Here is a 15,698-nt window from a genome sequence, read left to right on the forward strand (position 1 = left end):
TCCATCCATCCATCCACTGTCAATTTGTTCTGTCTATCTATCTATCTATCGTTCTATATATCTATCGTTCTATCCATCCAACCACTGTTCATATGTTCTATCTATCTATCTATCTATCTATCTATCTATCTATCTATCTATCTATCTATCTATCTATCTATCTATCCATCTACTGTTCATATGTTCTATCTATCTATCTATCTATCCATCCATCCATCCACTGTTAATTTGTTCTGTCTATCTATTTATCTATCTATCTATTGTTCTATCCATCCATCCACTGTTCATATGTTCTATCTATCTATCCATCTACTGTTCATATGTTCTATCTATCTATCTATCTATCTATCTATCCATCTACTGTTCATATGTTCTATCTATCTATCTATCCATCCATCCACTGTTAATTTGTTCTGTCTATCTATTTATATATCTATCTATTGTTCTATCCATCCATCCACTGTTCATATGTTCTATCTATCTATCTATCTATCTACTGTTCATTTGTTCTATCCATCCATCCACTGTTCATAAGTTATATCTATCTATCTATCTATCTATCTATCCATCCATCTACCTATCCATCCATCTACTGTTCATTTGTTCTATCCATCCATCCACTGTCCATAAGTTATATCTATCTATCTATCTATCTATCTATCTATCCATCCATCTACCTATCCATCCATCCACTGTCCATTTGTTCTGTCTGTCTGTCTGTCTGTCTGTCTATCTGTCTGTCGATCTATCTACCTGTCTGTCGTTCATTTGTCTATCCTTCCCTTTTATTTATTCTGTCTATTCTTTCATTCTATCTATTATTCGTTTTTTCTGTCTATCTGTCTCTATCTATGAAAGAAAAGTCACAAATAAGATCTTATTTATATGTCAGCTGTTGCAATGAAATTAGTCTTTTGCTGAAGTTTCTCCTCAGACGTTTCTTTGAGAAAGACTTGAATGTAAATCTCTCGTCCCCTCTAGAGTTCCAGCAGTGTCTTAAACTGGGCTCAGATGTGCAGAGTTACCAACGTCTTCAGTCAACTGAGATTTCAATATGCAATTGATCATTGCTTATGAAATTCTTCCAAAGACCAAATATTCTGAGCAGCATATCTATCCACATTCCGTTTAGCCTCTATATTCTTACTGTATGAGCTCAAATAAGGCACATTCAATGAGCATTCAGAGTGAGATCTGTTTGCTTTGCTTAGTGTGAGAATGATTTGTTTGCTTGGTTCTTGCATATATCGCAAACGCAGCATGTTTGTACGAGATTCAGCCTGGATAATCTGTTAAATAACATAGTTTGTGTTTAACAGCAATAAAAACACAAATATCAGGTTCAAATGACACAATGAGAGTAGATGATTACAGGATTTAAACTTTAAGCCTGAAACTATTTCAGACATTCCTCTCATGCATTGCATTATTTGCTGGTATTTACATTAGCACATAGCTGATGGTGTTTTTAGTCAGTGTATTAATATCTGTTTGTATTTTTGCAGCAGAAGCTGCAAGCACGCTCACAACCATGGCAACAGATGGACCAGACCGTGTGTGAGAGGATGGTCTGATGTCAGTGAAGGAATGACAGGTGAAAGAAGGGTTCTGCCCTTTGATTAAGATTGCATCAAGGGTGCAGATGTGAAATGGCTATTGATTGGTTCCCTCTCTATCTTCTTCTGCTGTGATGAACAGAGAACACAATCACAGTGGGCGAAGTGGTCTAAGAGTGGCACTGGCACTTTATTCGCAAGTGTCCATCAGCTGTGCTGTGTTATCTTCCGTGATAGAGCGTCCGACCTCTCTTAACTCCCATTCCTCACAGCCTTATGACATCATAATGGCTGAAGATGGAGACTGTTAGTGATAATTTATGAGGCTATTATCAACACTCTGTGGGGACCTTAACAAATATCTAACACATAAACAGCTGGTGGTAATGTAAAAAAAGAATAACACATCAGAAGTGGGGAATTTTAAGAAGATGGCTTGTTAAAGGCATGTTATATCTGATTGATTATATGTTTCAGAAAAATCAATAAATAGGTCCAGATGAAACATTACATAATGTGACAAATTGTTTTTAGGAAGAGACATTGAATAATATCAAACTGAACTAAAAACAGTGTCATCACTGAACTTTTATCTATACTTTTTTATATAATTTTTGTAGCATAAAAAAAAAAAAAAGTTTCTTGTTTTTAATTAAACTTGATCAGAGTTATAAAATGTAATAACATAGTTTCGCACAGCGCTGATTCTCCATTGTCGCTGTTGGTCCCACCCAACCCTTTTGGACATTAGTTTGGAATTATTGCACTTATTGCACTGTTGCCTTTGGCTTGCTCAGTTGGGGATATTTTGGGGACATTTAATTTTATTTTATCAATCAATAAATTCCTCTTGAAACAAACTTTGTTATATTATTTTAATTTAATACTGTGAAGCTGCTTTGATACAATATACCAACTTATATCAACAAGTTATCGCCCCATTAGTTATTCTAAATCTAACTTTCCTTCATTCTACCTACTAGTGCCACTCCCGCACACCACTCTTAAAGCGGCATCAGTCTACATGCAAAACACCCTGATACACATCCGAAAATGTCATCAAAACGAACAAAACTATCCGGACATAAATACAAAAGATGACGACTTTTACTGCTGGAGATGAGTAAGGACTTTTAAAGGGATAGTTCGGGCAAAAATGATATTAAACCCATGATTTACTCACCCTCAAGCCGTTCGAGATGCGTATGTCAATAATTTTTCAGACAAACACATTTTCAGTTATTTTAGAAAATGTCTTAGATCTTTCAGTGGTTATAATGTCAAGTTATGGGGTCCACCTCCTTCAAGTCCCAAAAATGTGCATGCATCCTTCACAAAAGTAATCCATCTGGCTCCAGGGGGATAAACAAAGGCCTTCTGAGGGTAATCCGTGCGGTTTTGTCGTAAAAATATACATATTTAAAACTTTATAAATGAAAATAACTGGCTTCCGGCAACGGTCGACGTGCGTTCACGGGAGATGGATGCCGGCGTATGACGTAGGACGTAGCGTAGGAACCGTCGTGACGTAGAACGAACGCTACGCTACGTCCTACGTCATACGCCGGCATCCATCTCCCGTGAACGCGCGTCGACCGTTGCCGGAAGCCAGTTATTTTCATTTATAAAGTAATCCGGATGGATTACTTTTGTGAAGGATGCATGCACATTTTTGAGACTTGAAGGAGGTGGACCCCATAACTTGACATTATAACCACTGAAAGATCTAAGACATTTTCTAAAATAACTGAAAATGTGTTCGTCTGAAAAATTATTGACATACATATCTCAAACAGCTTGAGGGTGAGTAAATCATGGGTTTAATATAATTTTTGGCCGAACTATCCCTTTAAGCCTGGCACGTGTTTTCTTGTGTGCATAATATTTATATACGCTACAACATTAATATTTATAATATTTATAACTGCTATGAAGAGCTGTGCACGTGCAAGTGAGGGGATTTCGGGTGTATCACACGTCACTTTGCCGCTACCAGAACAACCACAGATTTGCCGCTTTCCATGTGCCGCTTATTATATAATATAAAACAGAATTTGCATTTGCAGCTAGTGGATGCGTGCAGAATAAAAAAAATCGGAAAAACTTGAAAAAATCACATCCATCTCAAAGATTGTGTTTAACTGTGAGTGTGAAGTGCGGGGCGGCATGACAGTGTTTTGCTTAGAGCGACATTTGAGCTCGTGCCAGCCCTGTGTACGGCTCCTCAGCCCAGTAATGTTACAATGCCTCGAGTCTCCCGGTCTTCAGATCCCCTGGCTCTACCTCAGACCTTTAAGCCCAAAGCTCCACCTCGGCACACCGACCAGTCGGCTTCAACTTGGCTCCTCGCTTCCTCAGTTCCACCTACTACCATCATCCTTTCGTCCCTACGGCTTCACCTTGGTCAGTCGTCGCTCAACCTCCACTTCCGGGACTTCGGCTGCACCTCGTTCCTCCACCCTTTTGGCTCCGTCAGGCTCCTCCTTCCCTCTGGCTCCACCTTAGTCCTCACTCACGCAGACTCTGCCCCAGTCCTCCGGCATCCTGGCTCCACCTTGGCCGTTCGTCACCACGGCTCCGCCTTGGTCTCCTGGTCCTTCTGTGTCTCATGGTCTCTCAGTCCATCGGACTCTGCCTAGGTGTTCACCTATCAAGCCATCACCTCTGTGTGTTGGTCTCAGGACTACACACTTCCTCCATTGGTTCCTCCGTGGGTCATCGTCATCCTGGCTGGCTTCTAGGGTTCTCCTGCTCCGCCCTATTGGTCTCCTGCTCCGTCTGCTCCGCCCTGGTGGTCTCCAGCCCAATCTTCTCCACCCTGGTGGTCTCCTGCCCTGTCTTCTCTGTCCTGGTGGTCTCCTGCTCCATCTGCTCCGCCCTGGTGGTCTCCAGCCCAATCTTCTCCACCCTGGTGGTCTCCTGCCCTGTCTTCTCTGTCCTGGTGGTCTCCTGCTCCATCTGCTCCGCCCTAGTGGTCTCCAGCCCAGTCTTCTCCACCCTGGTGGTCTCCTGCTCCATCTGCTCCGCCCTGGTGGTCTCCAGCCCAATCTTCTCCACCCTGGTGGTCTCCTGCCCTGTCTTCTCTGTCCTGGTGGTCTCCTGCTCCATCTGCTCCGCCCTAGTGGTCTCCAGCCCAGTCTTCTCCACCCTGGTGGTCTCCTGCTCCATCTGCTCCGCCCTAGTGGTCTCCAGCCCAGTCTTCTCCACCCTGGTGGTCTCCTGCTCCATCTGCTCCGCCCTAGTGGTCTCCAGCCCAGTCTTCTCCACCCTGGTGGTCTCCTGCTCCATCTGCTCCACCCTAGTGGTCTCCAGCCCAGTCTTCTCCACCCTGGTGGTCTCCAGCCCAGTCTTCTCCACACTGGTTGTCTCCTGCTCCGTCTGCTCCGTCCTGGTGGTCTCCTGCCCTGTCTGCTCCGCCCTGATGGTCTTCTGCTCTGTGGTAGTCTTCACAGTGTCTGTCTCTTATTTGTTATCAGTTATGTAAATAAGGGAGGTTTGTGTGATGCGTTTTGTTTTTAAATGTGTTTTTATTGCATTACTTTAGTGTAATGTTTGTTACCCTGATGTTGTTGTTTTTTCTATAACACTGTGACCTGTTCACTTGTCCTGGTTAATGCAAAGACAGTGTACTATATTTCAGTGTACTATATAAAGTAACATAACTTTATAATTATATATCATGTTGTTACTGTTTCTTTTTTTTTCTTTTTTTTTGTCAATTTCTGACTGCAAGTTGTGTTCTGAAGATGTAACAGATTTCTTTTACAGTGTTTTTAGATCTATCTCCCCAATACCACGATTTCCTAAAGCTAGTAAATAGCTATTCTGTAAGTGTGTTGATTTAAAGAGGAAAAGTCATTATTTTTGCTCTGCAGTCCCTAGCTTCAGTGGTACATAAAAACATGACAATAATTCCGTTCACACATACACTCAGTGGCCATGTGTGCTGCTCTGGGAATTCTCCTGCAATACAGACACTAGTGCGGCACTGGCTAGATATCAATTAGTGTGATGTATGAGCCCAGCTTCTTCTAATTGGGACATGGCAATGTATTTAATAACACACATTAAAACCGTAATTAGCTGTAAATTGAGCTGCATCCTATTGTCTCCCAATCAACTGCATGAACGATGCCGGTAAACAGTCTGATTAATACTCTCCACAGGAGATGCGATTTAGCTCGAAAAACACCCAGCATTTCACACATCTACTCAGTGGGATTTTCCTAAAACATTGATCTGGCCCGCCATTTCAGTCCTGAGGTTTGCTCAGATTGCTTCTGCAGGTCACGTTTAGGTGAAACTATTTCATTCATAATACATATCGCATTAAATTGTTAGCCCAACAACATCAAACAAAGAAATAATAGAATATTCACAGAATAGCATGCACCCTCCTGAGATTACATGCCATCAAACTATCCAACGACATTTGAAATGCTGCAAGATAAGGGTTTAAACATCAAGCGGCTTTCTGTCAAAACGCTGCATCGAGGAGCACTGCAGGTTTACAGACCTTTTCTGTTGTACCAGCTGGAAAAACCTGCACAGGCATTTTATGGATTGGGGAGATATTTGTCAGGCCTGCAGCAAAATGCCCTGTCAGTATAAAGGATTATAGTTTTTATGAGGGTCTGTCGAGGAGGAGGATCCAGCCCCTGTAAACATGCTCTGCAGACCTGCGCTACAACCTGGAAAGGCCATCCAATCACCTAGTTAAAACACCCTTTCAGGATGATGGAATGCATCCGCTGATGCAACTGAAACAAGGAGCTGGTTGCAGTCCAAATCCATCTGTGTATTCATAAGCTGCGTGTTTGTCACGAGAGAAATGGTTTTGCTTATGCAAATAGATGATTTCTGTGCAAATGCCCCAACAGTTGTCCTGTTTGTTTCCATGACGATTTAATATGATTGTAAATGATTACTGAGAATCAATATGCAATTCTCCCTCCGTTTAAGTCTTTCTTTCCTCCTTTGCTTCCTCCCAAAACATGCACTCTTTATTGATCATATTCACTTGTGTCTCCTTGGTTATTTATATGATAATGCAGGGCTGGGTGACAGATTTTCATCTTTTTTAATCTGCACAATGCACATAAGCAATTCATGTGCCTCAGTCTCTGAATTATTGCTTATTTCAAATCATATTTTCTGCGTTTTGATCAAATTGCGATCTGATCGAGCCCTTCCCCTCCGGAATGATTTGATTCCGGGGAATCTTTTATTTCCGAAGCACAATTTACAATGAAAGCTAATTCCTTGACATGTCCTACACAGGTACGGGTTGTTTCGTTTAAAGGCTGTATATGTGTAGCATCAATTTCCTCCATGCTGCACTCTGGGTCCTTAGCGTGCTATTGCCTAATGTAGACCAGCCAGGGGAAGATAATGAACTGTGGGTATTGATGTGGAACAAGAAAGTAGACTAATGAATTAGAGCTACTGGGGTGAAATGTTGAATGAGAGCTGATTTATTGTTGCTACAGAAATAAGATGCAGAGTCACCGGGTAAAGGCCTCAGCTGAGAGCTGGAGAATTTCCAGTGCTATTATACAGAGTTAAACTTACTTGAGGAAAACTTTTTTCCCACTCACACTTTCTTGCTTACGGCTCACTCTAATCTGCGGATTGATTTTAACCCCTGCTGGTTCTTTTCTTCCTGTGTGTGGTTTTTTTTCCCCAGCCTTGCAGATTCAATAAATCTCTGGTGTGTAAAAGGCAAATTGGCATCAGTTTAAAGGCTGCCTGCCTCGACTGGTGATTTGTGTGTTTGTGTTTATGTGAATACCGATCATTTTCATTAAAGGTCTGCCTGACAATCACAACGTGTCAGGTGCTTCAGAGTTGTATTTCAGTATAAAGTAGAAATGAATCAATGCTGCAACACTTGGCCTCAGATTTCACTTACAGATCATCCTTTTGAAAATTTAACACAGTTTTTGCACAGTAACGCTACAGGAAAAACCACAGATCACTTGCACGGTCGATCAAATTAAAAACTTTGCAAAAATCCAACCTTTCATTGAAGTAAAAGAATTGAAAGTGGGGGGGAAATCACATTATGAAATAAAAGTTTTTCTCCAAAACACATTGGCCATAATTATTGGCACCCTTTTATTAAATACTTTCTGCAACCTCATTTTGCCAAGATAACAGCTCTGAGTTTTCTCCTATAATGCCTGATGAGTTTGGAGAACACCAGACAAGAGATCAGAGACTATTCCTCCATACAGAATCTCTCCAGATCCTTCAGATTCCCAGATCCATGTTGGTGCTTCTTCTCTTCAGTTCAGCCCACTCATTTTGTGCTCAGTGACACATTTTTGTGTTGATTTTGATGTTTGTTTTGGACCGTTGTCCTGATGGAAGATCCAACCACGGCCCATTATAAGATTTTTAGCAGAGACCGTCAGGTTTGGATTTTTTATGTTGATATTTACTAGAATCCATGATACCATGTATCAGAACAAGATGTCCAGGACCTCCAGCAAAAAAATTAAAATAGGCCCACGACATTAAAGATCCAGCGGTATATGTCACCGTGGGCATGGGGTACATTTTATCACTGTTTGCACCAAACCCATCTGGTGGGTTTGCTGGCAAAAAGCTCTTTTTAGTTTAATTTGACCATAGAACCAGGTTCCATTTGAAGTTCCAGTTGTGTCTGACATCACCGTCCTTCGGATGAGTTGTTAAACCAAGGTCCTGACTCTCTGTGGTCATTAAAAATCCCAGGATGTCCTTCGGAAAAAGAGTAGGGGTTTAACCCCGGCATCCTGGCCAAATTTGCCCAATGGCCTCTATCCATCATGGCCTCCTGATCATCCCCATATATACTGATTGGCTCGATCACTCTGTCTCCTCTCCACCAATAAGCTGGTGTGTTCTGGCACAATATGGCTCCCGTCGCATCATCCAGGTGGATGCTGCACATTGGTGGTGGTTGAGGAGATTCCCCCTTCCATATGTATAAGCGATTTGAGTACCTAGTCGCTATATAAATGTAACAAATTATTATTATTATTATTAGGGCGATATAAACACATGTCCTCTTCCAGACAGATTCACAACGTCTTTAGTTGATTGGAACTTATTGCACTGATTGTGGAAATTGGGATTTTCAATGCTTTAGCTATTTTCTTACAGTCACTTTCTATTTTGTGAAGCTCAACAATCTTTTGCTGCACATCAGAACATCATATGCTTTGGTTTTACTCATTGTGATGGATGATCTCTCCTCATATTTATACTGCTGTGGAACAGAAAGTGATGGCTGGACAATTTCATGCTCCTAGTCACCCTGGTGTGCTACAAAATGTAAATATGAATGGGAATATACTTCAGAGATATTTTACTGCATTAGAGAATTTTTTTTTTTTTTTTTTCATAATGTGAGTTTCCCCCCACTTTCCATTATTTTACTTCAATGAAAGATCAAAAGAATAAACAATGCAGATTTCTTACAGCCATCTTTTTTACAGCCATCTTTGATCATATTTACCAGGGATGCCAATAATTCTGACCACAAGTGTGTGTATATATATATATGGGAAGCAAATAAATATAAATGGTGAAAAATGGAAAAAGCTTAAGTAAATATAGTCTACTTTATGGTTATAAAGTAAAGTGCCATAGTATTATCAAAGTACAATGGTACTTAGTACCATCCGATACTGTCCCATGGTATACCATCACAGTACTTTCTATGATGTACGAATAAAATTAAAGTAGATTTTATTATTTAGTAGGGTGAATTAAGGGTGGTTAAGACATATGGTCAGTATAACATACTGTTTCAATAATAAAGTTGAACAGAAATAAACATGGACTCTTAAGAAACAGAAAAGGAAATTTTGCATATGGAATTATATCCAAGTATGAATTAACTTATATGCTTTTTATAATTAATAATAAATATGCTTACACTATAGCCTAAATCAATGATAAGATATGTTGTCCCAATCAACCAAATGTTACCAAAAGAAAAAGAGGTTTTGGCTTGTTTAAATGGAAAGGTAACATCTTATTACAGAAATATTATTACATCAGTATTACAGAAATGTATCATGTGTTTGGCTTTTTAATTTATGGCAAGAAACCTTACAAAAGGCAAAAATTCAAAAACTGTCCCAATCACCCTTTATTCAACCTATGAATCTAAAACTTTTATACCGATTTAATATAGTAAATTAGTGTTACAGTGGTAAACATAGAAAACATTTGTAAGGATGAGAAAAACTACTTACTATGGTACAGTGATGGTAGTAGGTCTACCATGTATTTTGATATATGTCTTCACTATGATGCTAAATGGTTACCATATTACTTCCACGATATGAAATCGAAACATTTCTGTTGCAAATTCCAAATCTTAGTTTGTTCCCATTGGTTCTGCTTTCTAGCACCACAGGGAAAGTTGAGTGTGATGCGTTGTATTTACAGGCTGCAGGCTTTCAGCATAGCGGCAGCAAATAGACTTAATTACACCCTGTGCGCTTCTGAAACTCTCTTATCTCAGCTCTGCAAGTCACTACCTAGCCAGCTCTTAATTACAACTCACTAAACCTTTCCATCTTTCATATTCGACTGCCGGCAAACCCTTGGCTGCGTACTCTGAAAGCGCTGAGGGCAGCGAGCGGTATTTGTTGTTCGTTTTAGTCTTTTTAGGAAGTGAAATATTAAATTGGTCTCCCGGAAGCGCTTTTGGGTTCATTAAAGTGGTGAGTGAGTTAAGTATTCGAGTGACGAGGGCGTCTTTGTTAGATTTGCATGTGTTTGTGATCGCACAAGTGCTGGTGTCTGCAGGTCTTCAGCTAACTTCAGGAGTAGACCCAGAGAATAAAACTTCTTACCCTCACATTGTTACAAAAACAGATGCTGTTGAAGCATTCTCAGCAACTCCCCCCACCTAGTTGTAATATACTACAGTAAAATAATTTTGTGTAAATATAATAAAATATGCCTTAAAAAAATGTGACATCACAGATTTCATTAATACCAAGCCTGATGCCATATTTTGATTTAAGAGCTAAAGAACAGAGGCAGATTTGAGGCAGTAAATGTCTTAACCCTTGTTGCATGAATGTTTCACCAATCATTATTACATATTCGGGTCTTTAGCGACCTGGATCTATATCTAACACGGATCTCTGCCTGTCACGATAATATAAAACTCTCCTGATATTAGAGTAACAATTATAGAAGAATAAAATAAAGCATAGTTTGTTACATTTTGGAGCTTGGAAGGGTTCAGTTTGAGCAGATGTTTTATACCATCATCACTGTCCTCATCAAAGCTCATTTCCCAGTACATTCAGCATCTGGCTCATATTCCCGAAACATATTCTCAAAACTATCATTTCCAACATCAATATTTTGATCGCTGACAGCTTCTTCACCAGATCCATCATCAAGTGACAGTGACACTCATATTTGATTGTGTTCAGTACTTGCTCTGCAGTAAATCACTGAGCCATTTCAAGTTTTGCTGATGATACGTCCTATTCTTTTGTTTTCTGCCTGCGGTAACTATGAGTGAAACGTCACTTCATCATTGTGTATCAGACATTCAATTAATTAAAGGTGAGTTGCACTTATACATTCATCAAAGATTACATTTTTGTTGTGCAGAAAAATTACACTGTTACAAGCCTCGGGTCCTAGTGACCTTTACAAAAAATGAATGGGAAAACAGGCATTCCTTGTTATATTGTTTATAATGAATTGATTAAGCAATACTAAGAAGGTTGATGTTTAACTTAAAAAAATTAATGAGGAAGAGGGTAGTGAATGACGTCCCGGGTCACTAAAGACCTGAGGTATGCGTTTAAGGGTTACAATATGGCCTTTTTCTATTACATGAAGTTATTGTATAGTTTAAAAGGCTTTAACAATAAAGCAATATAGTGCACACGTTTTAGGGGCTACTTTTATACTTCTTGGTCCTTTTTGCAGCTTGCTGTATGGATAAAAGTTGGCTGAAGGTTCTTCAATCATTATTTTTTGTGTTCCACAGAACAAATAACAGCATGTATGTTCAGGATGAGTAACTAATAAAACAAACACAGTAAAAGTGATTCATTTTCCATTTCAAAACTGGCCAAACATGATAACGTTTTTTTTTTCATAATCCAGCGCCGTACAGCGATGCAAAATGCAGTGCAGAGTTAACACAGCAGAGTTTTTGCGCTTGTGCGCCAGGAGGATGTAGAGAACAACAAACAGATGTGGAGGGAGAGAAAGAGAGCAGAGGTGTGGAGATGAGCTGCGCTCCAGATCATGAGAGACTCGGGGAGAGAAGCAAAATAAAACTGCTGAAGTGAGTTCTTTTTCTTTGTCAAGGTCAGTGTCTCAGTCTAAGCATGAGACTCTTTCCCATTATGTGCGATTGTGTGTGTGTGTGTGTGTGTGTGTGTGTGTGACTGAAAATAAAAGAAACCCCTTTGCCACCAGAAAGCACAACACAGGCTTTGTTAAAGGACTTATGAGATCCATAACAGCACTGTTCTCTATTGTGCAGGTGTAGACGTGTATAATCAAGCTAATATTGAGGTTCTCCCTGCTGAAAAGACCACCATATGTTGTGTTCAGGACACTGGTGCGCTGGTTTGCCCCCACCTGGCTGCTTCAACAGCTTATGCTGCAAGATTTTGGTCCAGAAACTTCACAAGAAAGCTGCTTTAACTAGTTTGAGGTCTGTGTTCCATCTGCATATATTAATTACCAACAATGCATTGTGCATCGCTCATTTGATTGGACTGCTAAAAGTTAGTCAAAATGAAATAAAAATTGCTATCTTCTTTTTTTCCCCTATTGTGATGTATATCTAAATGCAACTGCTACTTGAACAAGAACAAATGTAGGGCGGGACTTGATTTTGTCTGTTGGGAATTGATTGGATGGTTGTGGTTTGCTATTGGCCGATCTCATGTGAATGACAGGTTGATCCCGCCTTCACACCAGTAAACACATCATCAGAAAAGAGAAGAGATGTCGCCGCAATAGGAAAGGGAAGTTATTTTGATTAAAAATGATGAGGGCACATGAATAAATAAAAAAATGTATGTACAATGGTAAATCATTTATAAAAAATACTGAGATAAACCTTTTTTTTTTTTTATCTGCTACACAAAATTGTAATAACAATGCAATTTCTGCAATGATATGACAACAATATAGCATATACTGTTTTGAACAATTTAGCATTTATGCAGTAAGCTGTATGTTAGTATTTCATTCAGAATACACACACTAATAAACAAAACAAGAACCCCTGGATTCAACTACAGTGACTAACCAAGGACAAAATCAGGGGTCAAGACCCTGTTTGGCCCCCGCTGATGCAGAACTACACCATATGGTCTAAAAGGCATCATTCTATCGATGCTATTCAAAATTACTCAAGTAATTAAATGTCTTGCATGCAAAATATTTATTGCTAATATTTCAGTGTCCAATTCTTTTTTGTATATGAATCTTAAAAGCATGAAATTCATTATAAAAAATGGAAAAAAATAAACTTCTGTGGTCACATAAGAAAATACAGTATGGCAGATATTTAATCACTTACTTCCACCGGCCGAGCAACATGCCATGGAGATGAATAGAGCGCTGCAGTGATGATGTATTTTTGTAGGCCAACCTGGAAGTTCGCATCAACCTGGGGCCTATACCATGAAGCCGGTTTAGGTGGCTAGCCAGCTATGTTTCAGTTTAGTTTCCGCCAACCCTGGGTTTTAGGTACTATGAAAGTAGCTTGGCTTTAATCGGTGTTCGTTGCCATGGTATCTTACGCTGCACGGCTAACCTGCTCCGGGGCAGGTTATGTTCTGGATTCAAGATCTCAGACTGAAGTTTGACCAATCAGCTGAGAGCAAAGAAACATATAGGTGACGTAACTTATTCCCAGTGTCTGTTACAATGAATTCACCTTTTCTTCCAAATCCTGTGACATCTCAGCGCAAATTGTTTGACGAGCACTTCGTAGAGAAAGAGTTTTTAGCCAGACAAAATACCCTTGCCTTTCCTGATAGTTACTTGTATGAAAGATACAGATTTTCCGCGGAAGGAATGTCTTATCTTTGCGAACTTCTTGAGCCGCACATAAAGAATTTAACACGTCGAATTCATGCACTTACTGTACCGCAAATATTGCGTTGCGTTTTTTTTGTTGTTGCAAGTGCTACATACTTGCACGCTGGGTGAAGCACAGAAGCTATAGGGGAAAACACGGTTTGTCGAACCATTCGTAAGGTGGTCCTCGCTCTGCAGGAGTACATGAATAGTTTCATTAATAGTGTTCCCCGGACATTTATCGGCCATGTCCATAAAAGAGGGCTTTTATAAAATTGCCGGTAAGATATATTGATAGGGTGACATCACATGAACACATTATTTTTTTTTTTTTCAAAAAGCAAATTGCACAAATGTACTATATAATACATGTTAAGAATTATTTTAAATCTTTATTATTATTCTGTTAATCTTATGATAGGATTCCCTAGCTTTCTTAGTAGTACAAATACGTTCTATATTTATGTAAAATTATGTATATGTATGTGTAGCCTATGTGTAATATAGCCTATAGCCTATTTTTATAATATATAAAAAATTTGCATGTATCATTTTTTATATATTATAAAAATAGGCTATAGGCTATATTATACATATAGGCTACACATACATACATAATTTTACATAAATATAGAACGTATTTGTTTAACTTACACATTAACAATCAGCAATCTTTCTCCAACATTCTTCTCTTGCTTTGGCAGCAGAGACCGTATTGTTTCGAGCTTGAAATACATATTTAAATTCATCGTAATTCTGAATGATTATCTCTTGCTCCTCCGCGGGAAAATATATCGCTCTCGCTCTACCTTTTCGCTCTACTCTTTATTGGTTGTTCAGTGTCGACGTCACTCTTTTATGTGCACGCGCGTGTGGAGTAATCATGAGGATCAAAGCCTGAGTTGACAGAGAAAGTTGATGAGCTGCATCATGGTACCAATAAAGCCTGATTGCATCGGTTTGGTTTTGTCAACTCAAAACTAATCCTGTAACCTCGAGTTTGTTCAGCTACCTTCATGGTACAGGCCCCAGGTTCCTTCAAGACAAAAACAAACAGGATTTTTCCATTGGCTTTTGCATTTTTGCAGAAAATAAGGTCTGTGGCTAATAAAAGATTGTGATTCTTACATGTTTTGTTCATCATGATAATCTTCACAAATGAACACAACTTTTATGATTTTATGAAGCATAAATACAGAATACAGAAATCAAAAGCTAAACATACGCTTTAAACGCACTTCACTAAGGTCGCTAGACTTCAACGTCACCATCACTAAGCTTCCCACAAATCTTTCAGTTTTTGTTTAAAAACATTTTCCCTGAAGGTTTCTAGTTATAATAGTTTGCAAGAGTGTCATTATAAGCACAACGAGGCTGTGAAAGCGACTAGTGAGTAGATGAGTTTACCCACTCGGCGGATAACTTTTAATGTCACCGACAACCTCTGTAGTCCCATTTAGACACTTGTTAGCAAACGCCTTTTTCAAGACAAGTAAAAGAGGGTATTACTGATGTATTTTATATTGTAGAATAAAACATGAAAATATCTAGTGCTTGTGACCTTTTTCAAGCATTCAACCAAAAACCCATTCAAAAACACTCATTGACTTCAGGACAATGGAACGGGAAGTGATAAAATGCTAACTCGCTTCCAGGTTTTGGCCAACAAAAATACAAAATTCCTGCAGCAATCTATGGGAATACTAAGAGAAATCATATCCAGAAGTCAAAGAAATTACAAAGTAAAATACCATGATAAAAAGACAAAACTTCAAAATAAAAGTCAATCATCTGAAACTAAAACTGATCATAAAAAAAGGTTTAAACAATACAAAAAAATGCTTTTCAATCCAAACATACAAATATTTAGGACTGAATTTAAGATTTATGTATTTGAATTGCATTACATTTTTTTCATCCATTTGAATTACAGTTTTAACATAAACAACCTATTAAACTTAATGTGATGCATATATGTCAGTCATACATATAACAGCTAAGATTTCTGCACTCAAAAATCCTGTGTATTATTAACAATTTGCATCTGTTTGATTTTATTTACATAAT

Source organism: Leuciscus leuciscus (genome assembly GCF_965113295.1).
Source record: "Leuciscus leuciscus genome assembly, chromosome: 9".
In the NCBI taxonomy this organism is placed as follows: Eukaryota; Metazoa; Chordata; class Actinopteri; order Cypriniformes; family Leuciscidae; genus Leuciscus; species Leuciscus leuciscus.